General features: G+C 42.4%; 1 protein-coding gene across 10 annotated transcripts in view; it reads left to right on the top strand.

Moving 5' to 3' along the window:
* LOC135910419 (uncharacterized) overlaps nucleotides 1-23,992 on the top strand; it is a 299,314-nt gene that overhangs the window by 183,976 nt on the left and 91,346 nt on the right. For 3 of the 10 annotated variants that reach the window (XR_011509968.1, XR_011509967.1, XR_011509972.1), the window contains one exon: nucleotides 18,992-19,019. The exons of the other annotated variants lie outside the window; for them this stretch is intronic. The gene's annotated coding sequence lies outside the window, so the exon portion shown is untranslated. The remainder of the gene's footprint in view (nucleotides 1-18,991; nucleotides 19,020-23,992) is intronic. 10 annotated transcript variants of the gene reach the window in all.

The following is a 23,992-nucleotide window of genomic DNA, read 5'->3' on the forward strand; positions in this document are numbered from 1 at the left end:
ATTTGAGCGATGTACATCTAGTTCCGGCTTCGTGCTATTGGCTAGTCGCTCATAGCACTTTTGGGCGACGAGCGACGATTTCTAGATTTCCAGAACCGAGCCATCTGTTCAAGCGACGGCCCGTTTTGTCGCTCGTCGCCGTCGCGCACTAAATCGCTCTCACAGTGTTTATCCCTAAGACTGAACTGTTTTTGCTCATGTATTGGAATGGTGTGATTTAGGTAGGTCTGGTTTTGTCTCTTGTTGCGGTTTTCGTGCATGGTGCGAAACTGAAAGGATGCTTATGTCTACGAACTCGGTGAATTGTCGAGCAGCTGGTTATGCATCGGCATCGAATATAACGGCCGCTGTGTGGAATTACAATTGCAAGGGCGCTTCTTTGCATACGCTTATTGTTTTGGACATTCCTGTGCATTTGCTAATATGAGTTGGCGTGTCAGAGTTATGTCATATGAATAGCTTTGGGGGTTACAAGCGTAATGTGTGCATTTTGCTATTGCCTGGCAGATCAAAATGTGTTTATCGCTTGAATATTTTTAGTAGAGAAATAAAATATCAAAATAAAATGTTGCTTTAATTCCGTGTTACCAGTCTGTCGTACACAGAACAATAGGTTGGTGTAATAAACCAATAACTGCGGTTGAACTGCAACATTTACATGCCTTCAAGAATCTAAAATGCTAGATTTCTAAGTGCAGCAGTAGTCGGGTCTGTCAAAAATGAACTCCATTGTGCACCTCATACATGAAAATAAGTTCATGCCTTTTAGTAAGCTTAGATGCAGGCCGCAGTGAACTTTCTTGTTAGTATTGAAATGTGGGTAAGCTTGCCACAACAAGCCTCGTTGCCCTTTTTTATAGGCACATCCATATATCCATTGAACTGAAGGACAATATTTTCATCCCTACTGAGCATCATGTTTGCAGCTATAATCCTCAAATTATGGCTTCAGCAGTGGCACAACCAGGGATGGTGCGGGGGGCACACTGGGCACGTGCTTAGGATGTGTCACAAATGGTGTTTGCGATACACCAGGCTCATGACAGACCTATGATGTCTGAAAATGACCAATATTCTATTCATTAGCAGGAGTATTTTAACATTCGTGCCGAACGAGGATGAACTGTCCGTTATTTCTTTTTTGTGTAAATCTAAAATTGAAGTTAATTTAGCAGTTGACTGTTGCAGTCATTTGGATGTTTTGCATGCATTTCACTAAAACGACTAAGAGCTAAGACTTTCTTTTATTGCCATGGCCTTGACTGTCTTGATGTTGTTTTGCACCATGCCCTTGTGTTGACTTTTGCATATGATATTTTTCAGGAACCCGCTTTATATAACTCAAGAAGGCAGCTGCAAGGACTCGAGGATGTGAAAGAGCCAGTGCAGCGCGACTTCACGTAGTGCAGAGGAACGAATGCCAAAAAATCTAAATACATTGCCATGCAATTTGGACAAGAAAACTAGTATGTGGGTATATTGGGTGTGCCATTTGACCAAATGTAACCAAAATCAAGATAAAGTATGTTACACCAAGATGAAAATTCTCACGTGCTCCAGGCAGTCATCTTAACATGGTATATTTATGTAATGTCTCCGATTGGAAAGTCATATCAAGTATGTTCTCTGGAGACAAACACATAGCAGCAAGTGTCATTGAAAAGTTAGAAATGTGTTTTAAAAAAGCTGATTAGTTCTGAGAAGTGACTGCTTTTTGTCTTGCCTCTCAACAGATACATCCATGTGATAAAAAAATAGTGGTACAATGAAATTGCATACTTGCTTAGTGACATGATACATACTTGCAATGAGCACGGTGCCTGTGTTTACTATAAAAAGCAACAGCCCATGCTTGGTTAAGTTAGGCCCACTACAACATGCAGACATGGTTGATTGGCGCTTTTTTAAATTTCTGTGTCGTAAGGTTTATTTACGTGCGTATAAGTGCAATGGCATGCAGTATGGCTAGTACAAAAAGGGGGGGGGGGGGCAGATATATGTAGCTCACTGTACACGACACAGGGCAAAGGAAATCCGTGTTCAGCAACTATGTTAAATGCCATGTACGTAAATTTTACAACGCTACTCATTCGAAGCGCGCACAGGTGCATACTGAAGAAAAGTTTTCCAGGGTACATAATTTAGTGCGTAATTTACACTAATTTTGCTCTAACCACAAGACATAATAATTTGAATATACTGCACGGAAAAACCTAGAGCGAATTAAATTGTGTGTCAGCTTCGTGTGTATACATATAGTCTTTCCTATGCATTAGGTTTTTCGCGTAATGCATTACCAGTTGACAGCCTATCTTATGTGTACTCTGTTTACAGTACAGTTGTTTATTAGTTTACTCATTTGTTTTGCAACTTATGAAATGCCGGTCTATATATATTTTCAACATTTGACATAACCCTGTATGTTTTGTAGGGACAACCCAGGACGTGCATTTCTCAGCACCCAGTCAACTGCCAGAAGTGACTCGAACACAGGCCACCAGTAAGTGGACATCAGTTGCAATTTCACATTATGCAGTTGGCTGCTGCCTTGTACTGAGGCTTTTTTTTTAATCAGATGGTGGTGTCGTTCTAATGTACATTTTGACCACAAAGGTGCGATCATGTCTCACAGAGGCATATATGGTTGCTATTCTCTGCGAGCGACGTGTTCTCGTGTTCGTAAAGCATTTGTGTTTGGCAGTATTGTCGCCCAATGAGTCAGATATAAACACTAACTCGCCACTGCTGGGAAGTAGTTGCGAGAAAGACAATATATTATGACGCTGTAAAGTTATTTCGTTAATTCGAAGGAAAATTTTGCAGCAGGAAAAAAGATTGCTCTTCCAGGTAAACATGTCTTTTTCTCACAAGTTATTTAACCAAACTATGGATGCGTGAAATTCATGACTTATGAATAGATTTTAATTCATCCTTTAGTAATGCTTCTAAAAGAGACTAGAAATAGCATGTGACTACCTCTCCAATCAGCAGATCATACACTTACAGTCATAAGTGGTAGTTCCATGCAGTCTCGCACTCTATATAACCTTTCCTTTCAGCAGCATTGGAACTGGCGGCTGCGTTTTCAGAAGGAGGAGTGCACTTGGCACTGTATATGTATGTGTGAATTCGGTTTTCTTTGTATGTGTCGGCTCACTGACACAAACAGTGCAAAAATCAGTTGTACCATGAGGCTGATGACGTCTTCTGCTGCTAGAAATGCGGCACTTCATATTTTATAGTACTGCATGATATTTAAATCAAAGCTAGCACATAAGATGATCAAGAAAACTAACCGCTGTTATAGCTGTTTTCCCCAAAGAAAGCTTGTCCTTTATGGACTGTGTTAATCTGACCTCTCCACCGATGTTTCACTAGTATTATCTCTTAGTGAATGAGAGATTGGGGGCAATTAATCGTGTTAGTCTTTAAGTGCTGACCTAATTATGTGTATTTGTTCCAACAAATTTGTCTAGATTACTTTATTGTGTAGTGTAAAGCTTATGAAACCATCAGCAACAAGTGAGTTGCTAACATGCATATGCATTTGTCACTATACAGGTGGCACTCGGCTGTACCACTGCAGTGCTGCGGAAATTGCCAGCACCAGCGGCTTTGCAACAGCAGTTTCACAGCATGTCGGTATGTGCTAATCTATAGTTTCGTTGGGATGAGTTAGTATTATAGACCACTGCTACTCTGTATTGTGACAGATCCATATAATAAGTGATGTAATGGGCACAGCGAAAACATGTGAATGTTTTACTATGCTACACAAAAAGGCTCTCCTTCTCGTCACTGGAGCAGGGGAGAAGAGCATGCAGGCACTCCTGAATGTACATATATTTCAAAACTAGAGAGAAACATATATATATATATATATATATATATATATATATATATATAATTAAACTAAAATCAGGGACATTCCATCTTTCATTTTTAATTGACTTGTACAGCGCAAAAACACAACACAGACCACAGAGAAGCCCGCATCTTAACAGGTATGATACACACAATAATTCAACAGATTTGAAACTTCAGGTGTGCTATTTTATGCAAGGGGGAAGGGAAAGGGGATAAAACCAGAAAAAAGAGTGGAGTGGAAAATAAAGGAATCGTGCCAAAAACCATGAAAAACATTGTGCAGCCAGGATCGCCAGCAGGACATCTAAAAAGCACTGATAAAATTACATACAGGGCAACCTTACCTATTGTTTGTTTCAATCAACTCAGATCACATGCAGCCATTACTGCAATCAAGTTGTTTCCTTATGTCATGAGGGAATGATGCGGGCCCAAAAAACTGTTTAGAGCTGAAGGATTATGTTCCATGCTTGCCTCATTACCTGCTTTTTATCATATCAGCTGCTTATGTTAGGGACAAAAAGTAAGAGTACGAGCTTTTTCCTAATTCGCCATTCCACACAGCATGTCTTTGTGACTATATGTACAGGCAGATGATCCATAGATGAAAAATATTCAGTACAGTAGAATCTCATTACAAGATACACTTGGTTGTAAGAGACATCTGAAAATGGTTTGGTTGGTTTGCCACATTAACAACACTGTACACAAGAGTCACTTTTGTTACTAACGACTTTTTAAGTATTCACTACTTCGAAGGGACACAACCCAAACACATTCACTTCATGCACCTTGTGTGCTCCGAAGGGCGTAAAGATCACGCAATCCTCACACAGGTCAAGTGCGCATGTCTCTTTAGCATGAACTAGAAAAGGAGGGCAACGAGGACAGTGCAGGGCAGAAAGTGTCGACAGTTGAAGCTGACGAGCGTCTAAGAGCACCTCAAAGGCACTGCGAGCAACAAGGCTTGCAAAGTGAAGTGTTTAACTTCCAGAAGTTAGGGAGGAAGCTAATACAATCTACAGTCACTAAAAAGCTGTGAATGTCTTCTTTAAAGGGCCCCTAAACCACCGAGGCTGAAATTTAGTTGCGGTGTTGCAGTTGTACATGTTAAGGCAACGAACACGTAGCCACGACAATTTTTCAAAACGGTGCAGTAATAGTGGAGCTATGTGTCTGATTATCGAAAAGTAGTCCCCGCTCATTTTACTCTTTCATCTGGTACACGCCATCTGGACAGTATCGTCTTTTCCTTGCCTAGTGTACCTCCAAATGTTACGGGACAGGCCATAACCAACGAGCTCTGTTGCTGCCGCGCAGGCCCGTCATCCTGCGAGGGGTGGCGCTAATGACCTTGCCAATACAATGGAGCTGTATGGTGACTCTAGTTAAAGAGCCTCATAGGGAGACCCTTCTGTTGGCGTTTCTGTTCTTTGCCCCCATTGGCTGCCCACAATGGCATCGCGAGCAACGCGACGAGGAAGAAGCAGTGTGTATTTGCTTGCAGGCCTTGCCGGTAGTCGTAGAATTTCGTTCGGCCAATCGACAGCACCGGAAACTGGTGACATCATCAGAGACAGCCTGGTGATGTCAGGACAAACTGGGGGGTGCAGGATAGGTCCAGAGGGGCGCACGGGGTCGTTTTCGTCGTATTGTGGTGCTCCCACAGTGCAACGCACTGTGGCGTTTGGCGTCGTCAATTGTGACGGCATTCTGATTTTGATGCGCATGTTTACTTGAAATGTTCAAAAAATGTCAAGAAGTGGTTTGGGGCCCCTTTAAGCCACCCTGAGCAATTATTCCTTCAGATATATCTAAACATACTTTAGTGATGATGCATAATAAGGTGATCTAGTCTGGCACCTCAGTGTTTTAAAATTTTTGGTTTCGAGAGACATGTTTCCCGTGTCTCTTGAGTATCTCTTCTAATGTGGCTTAACTGTAAAGTACGCACACAATTGTGTAACTCCTCCTGCAAGTATTATTCCTTAAGCCTGGTCACTGATGTGCAAAGCTTGTGGTTAAGTTTTGATGTCCGTACTTTTTAGAGCTATGTTTATTAATTCAGGCTGTTCTTATTGGTTCTTCGATGCAGGAGACAATGCCAACGAAATTATTGGCCCTGATGACGAGAGCCCTCAAGGGGCAAACGACATCTCTGTTGCAGAAGTGAGCCCGATACCACCTGAAGTTACCATGACAGGTGGCACGGCAGCAATAGATACAGAGACGGCCATGTCTACTGCAGCTGCAACAGTGCACGAGGCAAGCAGCAGTGTGTCAGCATCAGCAGCAGTGTCAGAAGGAACCGCACCAGGCCTGGTAGAGCAACATGTGTGCTATCACTGTGCCTTTTTTGTAGTGCATACAACTCTTTTGCTCAACATACAAAAGCTTTTCACCACGACTGTGAGCCAGTGTTCTTGTGCAGCAAGTGCAAGACTAAGTTAGGTGTTATAACACAGTACAAGCATCACTTTAAGATATGCAAACATATTACAGTTGTTGCCTCCCCAGCCAGCCCACATAGCGACAACAACGTGGAACACATGGCGGGACACACTTCTTCTCCATTAGAAGATAGTAGAGACTGTCAGTGTTGTTGCTAGATTAACTGGTCTTTGTAGGCAACTAGAAGGACAACACAGGTGTCATAAGATTGTTGTTTATGTTGTTGTTGAAGAGGTAAAAAAGAAGTTTGATGCAGCTGAAGTGCCAACTGATATTGAGCAAATCAAAAACAACCACCTGAGAAAGCAACACTATCGAAATTTGGGTATCTATGTGCCGCCAACTCTGGTAAAGATGGCATAGGACAGAAGTGTGATGAAAATCACACAGACACTGCTGTTCCATCACTGGTCACAGTGAGCACTGACTTGTAGGGCAAGAGAGTCAACTGAAACGAACATTATGGCGTAGTGTCATGCTCCCATGTGACGACTTTCCATGTTATTTTGCATGATACAGCTCAACCTCCAGAAACGACTGCAACTTGTCTGTAAAAAGCTTTCACAAAAAAATATTCACAACACTATTAACACAGCAGTATCTTTTTTTGTGGGTTCGAGGTTCCCGGGTGTCCATTAATGCAAAAATTGCGGAAAAAAATAACATTTGTCGTACTTACACATTTTTAACAAGTACGAGGGGGACAGAACTTTCCTAGTCATGCATCTTCATCATACTATCAAGTTTTTAAATGCCTTTTATAATAATTATTACCACTTATATCTGAGTGCATTGTATGCATTTAGCAGGTGTAAAATCAGGTCAGTTGGATCAGATGCCTTATCTGCAAGAGAGCCCTATATTCAAGAAATTTGAATTAAAATAGGTACGTTACAGATGCAGTCTTTCAGCACTTTATTGCGTGTGGTTTAAGCATTGCGCAATACTTTTGTGGATGGCAGTTTCAACCGGCACAGCACTGCGCTTTGTCACGGTCACATGTCTTCAAAACGGTGTTTACCATTTGTGTTGATCTGTTTGTGTATTCATAGAGCAAGTTTTTAATTTATTTTTTCCGCATTCTTGCGCTTGCACTAAGCTTGTATAAGGCAGTTACAAAATGGGCGGCACTATAACGAACTTTTCTGTTGAGCTTACACTTGCAAATAATAGTGTTCAGATGGCCGCACTTCCATGTAGGTGCACCGATAGCTTTGGGTATGTTCTCATGTTTGTATAAATCTTATATAAGCTAGTTACAAATTGTATGTCGCTAAGCATTGTGATATTCTTTAAAGAACTGCTTGGTTGGTTGTACACTTGTGAATTAGTATTGAGGCGGTGGTATTTCCATGTAGGCACACTGCTAGCTTTCTCTGTGCTCACGTGTTTGTATTAAGCTTTTACAAGGGAGTTACAGCATGTACGTCACTAAGCGCTGTGATATTTTTAAAGAACTGCTTTGTTGGTTTTACACCTGTGAGTAATAGTACTCGGGTGGCACTAGTCGTGTGTAGGTACACAGGGACCATTTGTATACATTGTGCTCATGTAAAGCAGTTACAAAGTGTATGTCACTAATCACTGTGATATTTGTTGAAAAATTGCTGTGATGGTTTTACACATGTGAATAACAGTGGTCAGGACACAGTACTTGCGATGTATAGTTGAATTTATACAGTGCCAAAACATGGGCTGTATACGTACCAAAAGAAATGTATGTCATTATATTGTTGTGATTATTACTGTTTGAATGTTATTAAACTCTAATAACATTTTTTCTTGTATCTATTGAGGTATGGCAATTTGTCATGCAACCCAACTGAGGACCTGAACTTGTGCATACTAATAAACAGCTAATTTAAGAGTATACTGCTCATATTCTGCGAAACCAGTTTAACAAATCTTGTACTACAGTGCTGGAAAAGTGACAGCTGACAGGGATGTACAGAAAGAGTTCTGCACTGGCTGAAGGGCTGCCCCACACTGGAGTTGGTAATGTTGCGTTTATTGGAGTAGAGCAGTAAGTGCACTTCTATTAAGAATGGGACAGTCAATGCAGAAACATAAGGCAGACGAGCAGATGTGGCACATTTTTTTCAGGGCCCTCCATGCCTACTACTGCATTTCTAGTCTTCCTGTGCTCTTCGTATAAGCCCCTGTTCAGCCAAGGTTTTTACTCCATGACAGTTGTTCTACTGGGTTCGTAGCAATATTGAAGAAAAAAATGCAATGGTTTTCAAGAACTTTCGAGGCCCCGACACAGTAACTTCAAGGACCTCGTGCGATTTTTTTAGTAGTTTGGACAGGCAATAACTTGTTCAACAACATCGGTAACTTTAATGCAAACAAAAGAAAACTAAACAAATCGCATTTCACTGATTTCAAACATTTGAAAGACTGCTAATTTGCCTTTCACACTAAACGCACACAAGGAAGCATTTCAAAAAAGCGCTCAAAGTTTTTCTTCAATAGCACAATTAACTACTTGGGCCTGCAACATTTGCAGTTTTTGAATACTGTCTGGTTTGACAGTGTATGTTATGTCATCTGTTGCCTCAGCTTTTCACCACCAAATGAGCAAGTCGTTTGTAATTTCCTTTTGTTGTGTCTGTAGCTCTCGATTTACTCATCACGGCTTTTCTTTGAATGCCTCAACTGTTGAGCTTCCTGCTTCTGCTCCTCCAAGTACATTTGTCGCCGGTTCCGTGTGCCTAAAACTGTTATGTGCAGCTCCTTTGTAATTTCAACTTTAAGGATGTCGCTTTCTTTCTATTACCTCCACAGACAATTCTCTGTGACATACGAAGAGTGTCACAGAAGGGAAAAAAAAACGCTTGGCAATGTCTGCTAAGTCTAGCCAAGTGTATAAATTTAAGGACTTTCCAGTACTTCTAAAAATTCCAGGGTTTTCAATGCCTTGAAAATGGCATTTTAGAAATAAAGGGTTTTCAAGGATCGCTACAAACCCTGGATTCTAGCACCTAAATAATTTTACAAGCTTATTTTGGCGTGGAGTTTGGAAATTCATGCTTTTTAGCTAACGCTGCACTATCTCTGTACATTGAAGCCACGAGAGCGCAACCATTTTGGAGTAAAGCAAAATACTGAAAGCTTTTAATATCACTCTCACTCTTTTTCTATGGAGCTTCGTATTGCCCAGTTAAGTTTACGAATGTGCCTGGTTTTGGTGGGCGTTTCTTCGACATTTTCTGTGAGAAGTAGATGACTAACCCCCATATTTAGAAATGTATCGTAATACAAAGCTCATGCTTGACTTTATATAAACGACGCCTGGTGCGAACGTCCCCTAGACGCTCACTGCCTTTCTTTTGGTGCGTTCACGGCTTGCGTCATTTAGATCAAGTCAAGCATGGGCTTCAAGTTATGATGCATTTCTGAATATGGGGGTAAGCGTGCGCAATTCCGGGCAACGCATTGTGCCATTGACACTGAGAGGAAACGGGGAAAACAAAGTTAACGCCCTATGCTCCTAAACTTTTGCCTACCTGTGGTGTGCGTGTATCGTGCAAGAAGGAACAGCGCAAACACCAGGACGAAAAAAAGCATCAACCACACCAGTGCTTCGTGGTGTGGTCCATGTTTTTGCGTCGTCCTTGCGTTGTGCTGTTTCTTCTAAAATGCTCAACCAACTAGCCGACAAGTCCATCCTGTGCATATATATTGAACACACGAATGAATTTAGATGGTCTTCGAAGCTTTTAGAACGAGCACTGCCACAGGATACGAGCAGTGCACGCGTAACAAGTGGACGCGTTAGTCATTTAAACATGCGTGCCAATGCATGTGACGCGGCTATCGTCATAAGCAGTCTCCAAATGCTGGAATGCATGCTCTTCAAAACGCTAACGATCCGCTGCTAAGGCAGGACAACAGCTCACAGCGGACTGAACCGAACTTTAAACTAATGCACTTGAAAAGAACGCCTACACGGCAGCGTGAGGCACGTCGAAATGCCTGGTACTGGCGTCGCAGTTAACCACATACGAATGGAACTGGCGGAAAAAATAAACAGACATGCTCACTAGTATACTCGTGACTTAAATTCACATACGTGGATGGTTGGCACGATACTTTGTATCCGCGTATTTTCGGAGAACATATAATGCATGGACTGAAAAAGCACTAGATCGTCAGCTGAACGGCACATTTGTTATTTTCCTGGGGTGACGACAAGCCGTGAATAGTTCTCACGTTGTCGTCTACGTTGTATTCCTTCGTTAGTCGTAGCAAGGAATGGAAATGATGCGAACGCGAACGTATTCCAGTACACTACAGCACAGCACACTGCTGAGAAACTCCACCCACCACAGCCGATTCCTCAAATACATTTGTTATATATATAAGCTCTAAAACAACACGATGGAGCGTGGTGGTTTTGTGGTGTAATGGTTAGGATGTGTGCTTTGAATTGTATAAATGCGGGTGTACGCGCGTTCGAATCCACGTGATGTATAGATCAATGTGGTTCTCCATAACCATGTGATTCCCTCGACTATTGTGTTCTAATTAAACTATGTGTCTCCTGATTGTGAAATGTGCGGACATAATTGCGGATTACTTGTTAATTAGCTTTTTTTCCTCCGCAGTAGCGTTCGCGACGATACGCATAAGCCGATTCCGAGCAGTCACGCCTCATGGTAGGCAGCAAATAGCCAGGAAAAATGACTTTAAAATCCTGCATAACTTTGCTCACGCCTATTCTGTAGGCCGCTTGGAATTGGGCTGCTGACTCTGAGGAGCCGCCTAGGGAACGGTATATCAGCGACCCTAATTTGATCTGATTTCCTGCCAGCATGCGTGGCCAGGACTTCGCTAAGAGGGTATTGGGAAGAGTACTAGCACTCTGTTTGGGGGAGTAGAAGTACTCGGTCTGGTGGAGTGCCATTACCCCTGCGGTGAGAGTATTAGCACTCTGCGGAAGAGTACTAGCACTCCCTGTGGGAAGAGTATTATCACTCTGCGGAAGAGTACTAGCAATCCCTGGCGGTGGAGTAACAAAACTCTGTCAACAGGAGTTGACCTACTCTCTCTCAAAGAGGGTCGATCTACTCTCGAAAAGAGAGTGAAATATGGGACAAGCCGCTACTCCCTCAAAGAGAGTGCCCGGCACTCCCTTTGTTATTAGAGTGTATGTCTCGTTGCTTAATGGATACCTTCACACGTAGGAATCACCGCTAATGAAGAGGCTGATCGACTGCTTTTAACTTGCGCTCATAACAACTGTGACTGCCCAGAAATTTTGTGCAAGCCAGATGACGCTCGTCTGCTGATTCGTCGCCACCTACTCAAGCAGCTGCCAGACCAGCGCGTCGCCAATGGAACGTTCCCGCCCCGTGTTCGCGGTCGTGGCTTGCCTCGCCGCGCTAGAGCGCAAATATTCAAGGTGAGGGTTGGCTGCGTGATCGTGCATGAACGTTTATGCAGACAAGGGCGTGAGGCCAGTCCATCGTTTACGTCTTATGGCTGCTGCGAGACACTTCAGCACATTATATTTGAGTGTCCCGCTTTGGAGTGCGAAGCCCATATCGCTAGTGAGAGACTATCATCTCCATGGCCTGCAGGAATGACACTCGACGAATGTTTGTAACGGAGTGGTTGTGCGCCTAAACGTGAGCAGGCTCACCGCGCACTACTTACTTTTCTAGAGTTAATAACTTAGGTTCATGCTTGTAGCGTCGAAACTATTCTATTCAACATTCTCTAGTAGCGTGACCTTCAGTGACCGGCCTTATTGTGTGAGATCTGTACTTTATGTTCTACATATCCTTTACGTTTGCCCTGTTGCTCTTCCTTTCCTCTTTCTTCCCCTCCTTCCTATCTTCCATTTCTGTGTAGCTGTCACCTTCCTACTGAATAGCAGGCAGGCGTTGTGGCCCTTCTGGTGGCAGTATACAGCCTGCTCCTCGCTTTCTCTTTCCTGTTAATAGTACATATGTGTCCAAAAAAACTAATTGGTTCCAAACGATTAAGTATTCTATTTCGTCCCACCGAAAGCATCGAAGGCCGTCAAGACAAAGGGAACTTGCGCATGAGCATATAGTGGAATCATATTTTGACCTGTCCGAAAAGTATCCCCAAGAGTCATCCATTCGGACGTGTGCCTTCATTTATGGTGTCTGTAGAATATTACACTTCAGCCTAAACAACAGCAGAAAGAAATAATGGCTACTTTATTCATCGAGCGCCATGTAAATGCCAAGCGCCGCTACAAAGTACCATAACAGTGCCAGGCTGTAGCGGACGACACTCGTACGCTTGGTGCGAAGGTCGGCGCAAGCGCTGCGGTGGCGGGAATGGCAGTGGGACGCTTGTGCGCATAGGCGAGGCGCAGAGTTGGGCAACTGAAACACGTATATATAAACGTTGCTGCGACGGGCCGGGCGGCCGCTGTGATAGCAATAGTTTGATCAAGTTTACGCTGTGCCGAGAAAAAAATTGATCTTTTTTGTGTGCCTTAACGACCACTAAGACCCTGGGTCTGTGCAACACCATTGGCGCGCTGTATGTTCCGTGCGGTGCCCCATTGTTGATTATCGTAGTTCTGTCCATTCGCGTTTTGTTTGTTCCCAGCTTATGAGATGCCTCTGGTACTCCCGCTGCTCTTTCATTGGATCACATTGCATGGCAGAATATGTTGATAGTTGTGGTATCGCATGCCGTAGTTCATCGGCAATTCAACGTTGTTTACGCCGGAAGGACCGTTGGCGCAGTCGATGCGACGTGAACTGACACGAAGCAGTGTTTGCCGAGTATGCTTCAAAAGGTAAGTCTGGCGCTTGGCGCATTCTTATGGTTCGTGTAGTGTGCCTTGCCATACGGAGCAGAAGATGCTTAGCACCGCTACAAAAAGAATAAAATCGATTTGCTAATGTTCTTTCTTCATGTCCTAGGGCCCTATAGCGTAAAACTATTCCAATATGTTTCTATTCCAATCTCATGACGTCAAATTTGTGTAACAACCGACGCAAGCACCGGGCGGTCACCCGCAGGGTTGTCTGAAGAGACTAATCAAAAGCTCTCCTCGTTCATAGGAGGTCACTTTTGTTTGTTTAAAAAACGAATAGCATTGCCTACACTGAGCGGCTTGCCGTATCTAATTGGCTGGCAAGAGGCGACGAGAACGCTCAAGTGGAGAGGGATTCACTGGGGCAGAGCCAGTGCACTGAAAATCGATAACCGGATGAAGAGGCTGGTGCCGGCGTCTGCGATTGGTCGGCTTTCCCTTACTTAGCTTGTGGTGGTTGGTCGAAAATCACGGCGGCATGCAACGGAACCTTAAGAATGACGCTAAAACTGACCCTCAGCAAAGAAGAGTTGGCAGAATGAGGTGGTAAACGTGCCGAAAGGGCTCGAAAACGTTACACGGCCACGCAAGAAATTTTATTACACGCAAATACACCCATGCTCTCCGGCAGGTGCGAGTAGCCAGTGTCTCAGCGATCCGCGGCAGCCATCTTTTATTCCTTTCGGAACGGGGCAGCCTGCGGCTATTCCGAAGAAAATTCAGTTTTGTTCGGCATATTAATGCATCTTTATCGCGTACACGTCACTTTGACGCGTTGAGTTTGTGTGGTTTTGTGACGTCGCGTTACAGGCAGGTAAAGTGGGTGCAGCCCGAAAACTATTTACCAATAGCCGAGGGCTAATGGCGAAAAGGGGTCGAATCAGAAATAACTGTTTTTCTTTTTTCTGTCAAATCACGCATAATCAGTTTGTACACATCATATCAGATGTGGAGGTATCGCGGTTTCGTGACGTCGCGTGACAGACAGGTGAAGTGGGCGTGGTCCCATAAAGGTTTTGACCAATCGTGGAGGGCTGATAGCAGAATTGGAATAGAAAAGTTTGGAATAGTTTTACGTTATAGCGCCCCTAGTGCGCATTTAGCGAAAAGTTTAACGAAAATTACCATGACACGTATTGATGCTTCTAAGACGTTCATCTCTTGTTTGCTCTCTTTCTATTATGAAGTATGCTAGCGCTGGGGATCACTTGGTCTGAAGGGCACGGAAATGCAACCAGGGAGTGTCACTATTCCTGTACGCAATTCCTCAGCTAGAAATCGTACACAAATTTCTAAACGTATGTTGTTGTGTTGTTTGCACAGCTAACGTCAATGCCAGACAGCACCCGATTGCAATGTCTGACTCGTAAGAAGATTTTAGCTTGTATGCAAATTTTTTTGGTTATAGATTGTCGCCAAGGCAACCTGTAGCTCTTGTTTTTAGTGTTCTGTTTGTTTTCGTACATTTGACATGCTAAATTACCGCCTGTGATGTCAGAATGAAATATTTGACAAAGCAGATGCAGCTTAATATAGCTGGCTGTAGGATAGCTTTTCAAAGATAATCGCGATGTTGGTAAATCACAAGTTTGCAGTGTCAGTACTGATTACAATATGCTGAACATTTCTTATTGTTTAGGGATGTCACAATTTTCTGAGAAGGAGGCTTCTCTGCCCCACACAGGAGCCAGCGGCACAAATGCAGCCTGAACCGCAGCACAAAGGACCTGACTTGCTTGCTTTTACAAGGCGCGTACAAAATGGTCACGGCCACTTACGAGTTTTACGTTCTGTTCGTATATTTGTACCTTCCAACTTTCCTGGATCTCTCGTGCAATTTACTTATTCTTGCTTTTCCTACAATTTTTCTAATGCTCCATTAGGTCATGATGGTTTAAAGCTGTTAAGAGATGGGGTGGCATGAGGTTACGAAAATGCATGCAAAAAATTAAATTGTCATTCTACTTGTGCTCCTTTCCTAATTCCCTAAAGAAAATACATACGAGAGGCGCATTTGCTTTAGGCAAATTTATTAAGATACGCTACTGAAGCAGGCTTAATTGGCAACAAAAAAAGCACTGAGAAAAACTCGCTGATCTAAAAACAATGTGATCTTCTGCTGTTCCAAGTGTGATGCTTGTGCGCTGCGTGTAAAGGTAAATAATGCTTAATAGCATATGCATAGAAAATGCGGGTGCTGGGAGAATCCTTTAGGAAAGTACGTGCTGTCTTTCCAACACAGCAATTCTGTCTAGAACGTTTGGGAAATATGACACGTTAGGCATTAAAATGTAAAGCAATTTTTGCTTACATTTTAATACATCCAGAGGTGCTTTCACGTGCAGGCATTCCAATTTTTCTTATTCCAATGCAGCAATCAGCCCTCAGCGATTGGTCACAAATGTTTTCGGACCTCCCCACTTCGCCGGTCTACCACCCGACGTCACCAATACCGCGATAGCTCCCTATCTCATATAACATATACACATTTATTTTGCATGATTTGAACGAACCAAAGAAAAGTGGGATAAGTGGAAAAGTGGAAAAGTACTTATTTCTCATTCGAAGCTTTTTCGACATAAGTCCTCCGCGTTTACTCAAAACAGCAGCCACTTCCCTTGCCTTTCACGCGTCGTCACAAAACCGCGAAAACTCATGTCGTCAAAGTGACCTGTACGCGTTGAAGATGCAATAATATGCCGAACAAAACTGATCTTTTTTTTTCTGAATAGCCGCCGGATGTCCCAACGCTTCCTTGCTGAAAATTCGTTTGAGTGGTATTCTGAACCTTCCCTTTCACCGTCGCGATTTTCGACCACCCAACGCTAGCTAAGTAAGGAAAGGCGGACCAATCGTAGACGGCGGCACCGCCCTTTTCATCTCATTACATATATTCAGTGCGCTGGCTCAGCCCCATCAAGTCCCCCTCCACTTGAACGTGCTCCCCGCATCCTGGTAGCCAATAACAAACAGAAAAAACGCTCATATGTAGAGAATGTTATTCGTTTTGAAAGCAAAAAAGTGACCTCCTCTAAACTAAGAAGGCGTTTCAGTGAGCTGTTGAGGCAACGCTGCAGGTCACCGCCTTATGCTTGCCTGGGCAGTTACGGAACTTCGACGTCAGGATATTGGAAATAAAAACACATTGGGATAATATGACGTAATGGGGCCCCAGTTCATAATGTGTTCCTAGTACAGGATAGCGTCAAGCTTGACGCTGATCTCTGATGTCACGTCAATTGCAGGCTGTGATAACGCGTTATCACAAACTGCTGGTTACGCCTGTCAGTGACTTTGGTCAGTGGTCACTGGTGAGAGCCTAATCGTAATCCGGGTACGATTTGCATTTTGTACATGACGTGGGAGAGAGTTTGAACTATGCTATTGCTTTTCTTAAAGTGGCATCATCTCTACCCCTTCTTTTTATTCTGTCAACTTGCTAATAGATACAAATTATGGAGGCTTGATTATGTTGTTCACTGTTGAACGTGGCTGATGTGAATTTCAGTACTTTTGCTACCCTCAAAGCCATGCTGTACTTCTGCATGTATTTTAATATGGTCAACTTGAAATATGTAATTGGCTATAGCATTCACAGAGAAACAAGGTTTCTTTTTGTTGGGAATAATGCATATATGCATTATTCACATTTTTTGGTACTCCTTCGTGGAGCGGCCTGCAGGTTGCTCCCCAAAATAATACCAGATATTTTCTGACTTAACGCCATGCTCAAGCCGTGTTGTCCTACAATAATATGATGATAGCCGCTGTGTCAACAGCCGCATACTATTGAAATCGGCAAAAGGTAATAGCGGGCTTTAATTCGAAGGTTAAAATCTTGTGGCTAATGATTAACTTTAGCCCCCACTTGCGCATGCAGCATAAATAAAAATGGAGGCTTATGTCATTGCCAAGCTTTTCGGATAAGTATAGACTCAGCAAGCACTTGTTAAGTTATTGACGTAGTGCAATAATATGGGTACCCAGCCAAACCTTATCTTCATGATTATTTTTTTATTTCGGTCATGAAGCCAAATTTGTCTTTAACCTGTGCGATTGCTTCAGCTTAGGTTATTCCCATTAATTCCTCCAATTACAGAGACTCGTCTTATTCAGTTTCATGTTGCTTGGCATACAAAGGCACCTTAACCAAGGCTCACGATAAGTGCTTTGAGCGCGTACAGTATGAGTTCGGACATGTATCTCGCTGAATAAACTCATGCAACAACGACACCCTAAAACGCATTTCCCACTTAATAGCAAAACATAAGGCGGTCAGTACAAGGAGTTCTGAAATATGGGAACTACCAAGGCCTCGAACAAATTATACTTATCAAATGCTACGTTTTCGACTACCCTTCCATTTAAACTAGGCAAACATAAAGTAATGCTTATTTCTGTGCTAGGATAAACATATATCTAGATACGAATATGCACGTAGACGTATGAATGTTCTTTCAACAGGTTCAATTCTTGTATAATCACTTTTTTGTATTGTGCGTATCGAATCCTTCTGTATATGTTACTGTATGAAATATTTTTATATATTGTGTTGTAATAGGGATGTACATAGTGCTGCATTTGTTTTATTATCGCGTGTGTATTTTGTGATGTATTTCATGGCTAGCTGTATTTATGAGAATTGCTCAGCATTTAAGCTTTACTTTTTTGTTATGCTTGCTCATAGTTATCATGATTATTGTTTGGCAGTTATTAGTGTGGAAATCCTATTTTTCCAATTACTATTGTATTTAACCGTGCTAATCCTTTGTTGCATTCGTTGCTGCCTGTAAACGGGGCCATGGGCCACGTCAAGGCTTGCTGGCTTTTTGTCCACGGTTCTCAGCATCGGTTCTAAGTTTGAAATAAACTTTATTTGATTTTGATTTGGTTTGATTAGGCCTTAAAGGAACAATAAAGAGATCACTAAATCAGTTTAGGTGCCCCAAGTATTCTTTCTTTAGGTGCTAATTTTCTGATGTGAAGTTATTTATAGAAGAGTACGTGAAGGTCAAAGCTCCATTATTTTGCCAAATTCGGCACCGCAAGATCACTGGCGGTACGTCAAGAGGACATTATATGCATTTTAGAGAATTTTACTATACTTTGGGTGCGTAAGCTCAGTAAAATTGCTCAATATTTGACTCTGTTAGAAGGCTATATTCAATATTTTCGAAAAGCAAAAAAATTTAGGCCTTAGCAGACGTTGAGCAAGTGCGTGAACTTTATTGTGGTTTCGCCCCCTTTACTTCGTTCTACTCTCTTTTCTAACTTACGAAGCCTCCCCTTTTGGTAACTGCAGTCTTCTTCTGGTATTCCTGAACAGCAATTTAATAATGCAGGTCAGATAACTATTTTTCTCGTCTGTGCCTCCTCAAAGATTTGTCTGAATGAAGTGGCATAAGACAACGTTGCCTGAAAATTATTTTGTTTGTCAGTGGTTTATGTTGCCATGTAATCACAAGTACTGTCTTTGAGCTGCCCAAAGATATCGCTGCACTTGCTCCTTATTTCCGAAGCCAGTAAGCACCCATCAAGAGCATCAATTTGAAATTACCTGCAGCAAACTATATCATACTGTGTTTGCTGGAGCTCTAGTAGAAGATTGCTGCAAAAAAGCACCGTCTTCTTCAAAGCATCTTCAATGTGTCAGAAATATGTTGGCGATTTTTTTAACCTCATCATGAAAGGATTAGTTTACCGTGTTTAATGTGGCACAATAATGTCAAGCATGATCTCTGTAGATTACTGTATGCTTATGTATTACTAAAACTAAGCCGGTTTATGATGATGGCCCCTTTTCAAAGTTCTGCAGAACCACCAGTTTGCCGAAATAATAGAATAAACGTAACTATATTTTTACAGCAAACTGCTGTTTTCCAAAGCAACTTGGGTAAGCTTTTTTCAACATTGTGGCAGGCATAAGATGTTGGTTAAAAAATAAGTCGCTAAAAGGTGTGCCACTTAGGAGGGCATGATTTTTGCTCTTTGTATCCACTGTACCATTATATGGTCCCAGTGTTCCTTTCCATGCTATTCCCAGTGGACCATACTAAAGAGATAGGGGAATGACAGATGCTGGCATCTTCAGCTTGCGAAATAGAATAAGATATAAGCAGCGTACTAAAGAGGACATTAGTTTATGTATATCTGTTTGCTGCTTATTTTTTGGTGTGTGTGCGCTACGAACACAATGAAAATGAGCTGTAACCAACTTGTCCAAACATTTGTTCTTGCAAGTGATGTTTTTGTCCACGAGATGCGCATATGTCAGTAGTAGTGTTGGTGATATTTGCTTGTACAAAATGAGAGATTTACTTGATTCCAGAACAGTTTGATTTGTTCTACACATGGAACTGAACTTTCCAGTGTTATATTGTCACGTAGTAGTGACGGCAGAGAACACAGTAGAAATATTCTGAATGACCAAACTAACTTTTATTGGGTGAGCCTGTGCCCCCGAAAACAGTCGACACTCAAAGCACAACGATAGCGGCGAACACAGTCGGCCATCATAGTAATCTGATGAGTGGGTCAAGCGCGCCAGTTGTTATACATGAGCCATCGAAGGTTCCAGAGTAATCGCTGGTGCTCACGTGTCTTCCAGAAAGTTCTACTCAAGTCACGTCGCACATGCAATTAGATTATAAAAGCTTCGGTAATAATAAATAGCAGTAAGAACCGACGATAAGATTCGAGAAACTTCTGATCAGCGCTGAGCGACAAAATATTTTAGACGGTTAGAAGCGATCACCCAAAAAAGATACAAGTTATACGTGTCAATAATAAATGTAGAATAGGGTGGGAAGGTATATTGTTGTTTTTATGGTGCCTTGGTGTATTCAGCTTGTGCATATGCTTGAACCTTGCATTCTCTTCACAAAACTTGGGATAAAGCCATGGGAGAGTTGTAAATTTGTAAGGAAAGCCTCCTGCTAGATATGCCAAGCTTTGCTGCTGTAGATATTTATTGGTTAGCTATGTTGGGTAATGCTGGTAAGATTTTTGGCGCTTGGACAATCTAGGGCATACATGATGGCTAGCATTACCAAACCCATTAAAATGACTGTAAGGATGAATGTTCTGCTATCTTATCATTACTGGCCCACCAAGAGACTACCTTGGCTTACACTAAGTGGCAGTCTGGTCGAGTTTACTTAACGTGACTGCCATCTCTGCACGAGGAGGAGAAAGGAGGCAAGAAAAGGGACCTTCGTTAATGTTTTTGCACAGATAGTTATATATATTTTTCTTATGTTGCAGGCTTTGTTACTCAAAGCTTTGTATGGGCGATTAGCAGCATTTTATTCCTATTTATATCTAAAATAAATGCTTTGTTCACAGTATAACTTTTTATATTACACTCCGATGACACAAAGCTCGTTAGTTTTAATACAAGTGTGGCTTGGCCTGCAGAAAAAGTTCAGGCAGACTGCTGTGTTATTCATCAGTGTTGATCTCCAGGTGTGAGTGGGTCCCACAACATCGAGGCACCACTGAGCTTTGCTTCAAATCAAGGTAATATGATGTGGAGACCTTACACCTCCCTGTCAGTTTTGAGTTTGAGTTTTGAGAAATATGTTAGGGAGATGCAAGGGTTGGTCTTGATGATAAATACACTCACGTTCCTTTTTAAACTGGTCTTTTTCCAGTGTTCCTCACTGGCATATCTTCAGAGGATGCTTACACTTCTTAATTGCAAACTGCCATGGTGCTTGTTTATGACTTAAAGTAGCACTCTGTTACAAAAAAAAGCCTTCTTAACGAACAATTCATAACAAAGGTAATGAAGTGACAGAACATCACACAGTCTAAAAACGATCCAATTTGACTGCTGACACAGCACTATAAACCGAGAGGCGAAAGGGGGACAACAGATAAATCTGCAATGCATGTTGCTCGCACAACTGCGAGAGGGATACATGGCATGGTAACTATGGCACTTGTTTTACATAAGCAGTCTTGCTATCTTGATAATTCTCTCGAGGGGGAGCCAAATCGCAGGATCCCTATCACACATATAAGGAAAGCCTAACAAATCTCGCCAGCCCTATGGTCCCTATACACTGCCAGTGTTTCACAGTTTTCAAGCAAAATAATACAAGTGAGCTGTGCTCTACCAAGTGACCGTCATATGACCTGAGCATCAAATTAGCATGGTTGCAAATCCAGCCATTTATATATTAGCCTCTTTTGCCGATGTATCTTCTACTGCATGATAGTGATCAATGCACATTAAAATATTCGTTATTCTCAAATGGTAAATTTACTGCTTTCATTAAATTTTTTTCACCCTAAGCAGCATAGTATCCAAAAAGGTCTCTCGTGCGACACCCAATTCGAACTCTTTATTAACAATATCAGTTCTAGTCCTGACACTGACACTCCCGTTGATGCGTTTTTCCGTGATTTCGAGAAGGCTTTCGGTAATGTACCTAACTACCGATTATTTACAAATAATTAAAACCCCCATGCATCTGATTAGATACGTAGCTTTTTACCTACTCGACGACAATTTGTATATGCTCATTATCAATCTTCTGCTCTTTCCCCTGTAGATTCTCGCGTCCCGCAAGGAACTGTACTTAGCCCCTATTTGTACTTGTACATATTTACGACCTACCGACTAACATTTCATCAGAAATACGCTCATTTGCTGATGATTGCGCGCTCTATCGGCAACTGATTCATAATGACAACGCACTAGCTCTTCAAGTTGAACTTTCTCTCATCAAAACATCGTGCAAAAATGATTAATTAGCTTGAATACTAACAAGTCAACCCTTAGATATTTCCACAGCGGGCCCTCCTATCATGTCCGTGAACTTTTAATCAATGGTTCCGTTATTTGCTCAGTTAGCGCTTACAAATACCTTGGTCCTTATACACTGCAACAGTTTCACAGTTTCAGTCTTCGTTCCAATATGTCATTGTTCACGCACATTAACAAGATAATGAACGGCGCTAACCGCATGCTTGGCTACTTGCGCCATCGTCTCCGCCTTGCTCGCGCCCCTGTTAAACATCAAGAATATTGTACCTTTATCAGACCGAAAGTCGAATATGCATAGGAACCTTACCAAGCTAACCAGGGGTGCTATAACTTAAAGCTATTCCAAACTTTTCTTTTCCAATTCTGCAATAAGCCCTCCGCGATTGGTTAAAATCTTTTGGGACCACCACCACCTCGCCTCTCTGTGACGCAGTGTTATGAAAACCGCAGTAGCTCCCATCTGATGTGTGGTGTAGACACTGATTAGTGATGACTCAACCGAACAACAGAAAACTAGTTATTTCTCATTCGACACTTTTTACCCATTCGCCCATAGCTATTGCTCAAATGTTTGCAGGCTGAAACCATTTCACCTGCCTGTCACGCGACTTCACAAAACTGCGAAAACTCCCGGCGTAAAAGTAACGTGTACGCGTTGAAGATGTAATAATATGCCCAACAAAGCTGAATTATTTCCTGAATAGCAGCAGGCTGGCAGGCTGAAACCATTTCACCTGCCTGTCACGCGACTTCACAGAACTGCGAAAACTCCCCGCGTAAAACTAACGTGTGCGCGTTGAAGATGTAATAATATGCCCAACAAAGCTGAATTATTTCCTGAATAGCAGCAGGCTGGCCCATTCTCAAAGGAATAAAAATAGACGCCGCCAATCACTCAGGCGCTGGCTACCCACACCTGCCAGAGAGCATGGGTTTATTTGCATAAAATAAAACTTTCTGCGTGGCCGTGTGACGTTTTTGAGCACTTTCAGCACGTTTAGGACCTCACTCTGCCAAGTATGTTTTTTGCTGTGCTCCATTTTAGTAGCATTCTTAACCTTCCGTTGCATGCTGGCGCAATTTTGGACCAGCCACCGCAAGCTAAGTAAGGGAAAGCGGACCAATCGCAGACACCGGCACCACCTTCTTCATCCGGTTATCGATTTTCACTGCACTGGCTCTGCCCCATCGAAACCCTCTCAACTTAAGAGTGCTCCTCGCCAATTAGATAAGACAAGGCGCTCAGTGTAGGAAATGTTATTCGTTTTTAAAGCAAAAGGTGACCTATAAATTAGGAGAGCATTTGATTGGTCTCTTCAGAGAACTCGGCGGGTCACCACCTGATGCTTTCGTCGGAAGTTACGGAATTTTGACACCAGAAGGTCGGACTAAAAATATGGTGGACTAGTTTTACTTGAAATGGCCCTATATCGACATGTTAGAAGGCATTCAATATCTCTCGGCGTGGTTTATTTTCTGTGATTATTCTTGCATTTCCAGTACGACACAACTTAAGTTTACGGGCTAATCTCCCTAACCTTGTACTTCGCCGGAAGGCTGCCTGTCTCACGCTATTCCACAAGTTCATCCATGCATCTCCACGGTCCTTCAACATTTGTGCAGTTCACCGCCCTTCCCTCCGGACCAACCATAGCAAAGCCGTGTATCCTCCTCCAACCCAAACCACCACTCATCTTCATTTTTTTTGTTCAAACCTCAAGAGACTGGAATGACCTTCCCGCTTCAACTATACTTCAAGAGAACCAGCTTTTTTCTTAAACGCATCATTGAAGAACTAACTCATGGTAAATAAAATGTGCGCGCCCCCACCTCATGTAAAACTTCTTCGGAAGTCTTTGAGATATCGTAACAAAATAAAAGTGTTATTTAATTTCCCTCAACATCTCTGTGCATTACGTACTCTCCCTTACATTATTTTTTTTCCACAGGTAGTGATGTATGCCTCTTTCTTACTTAAGTGCCTACGGAGCACAGCAAGCTTCTGGCATATTGAGAAAGAATTGTAGGAAAAGCCAGCGTGAGGCTACTTTTCTCAGGGCTGAAGAAGCTAAAGCTACGTTTGTTGGTTTGGG

This window comes from Dermacentor albipictus, unplaced genomic scaffold, assembly GCF_038994185.2.
Source record: "Dermacentor albipictus isolate Rhodes 1998 colony unplaced genomic scaffold, USDA_Dalb.pri_finalv2 scaffold_27, whole genome shotgun sequence".
NCBI classification, from domain to species: domain Eukaryota; kingdom Metazoa; phylum Arthropoda; class Arachnida; order Ixodida; family Ixodidae; genus Dermacentor; species Dermacentor albipictus.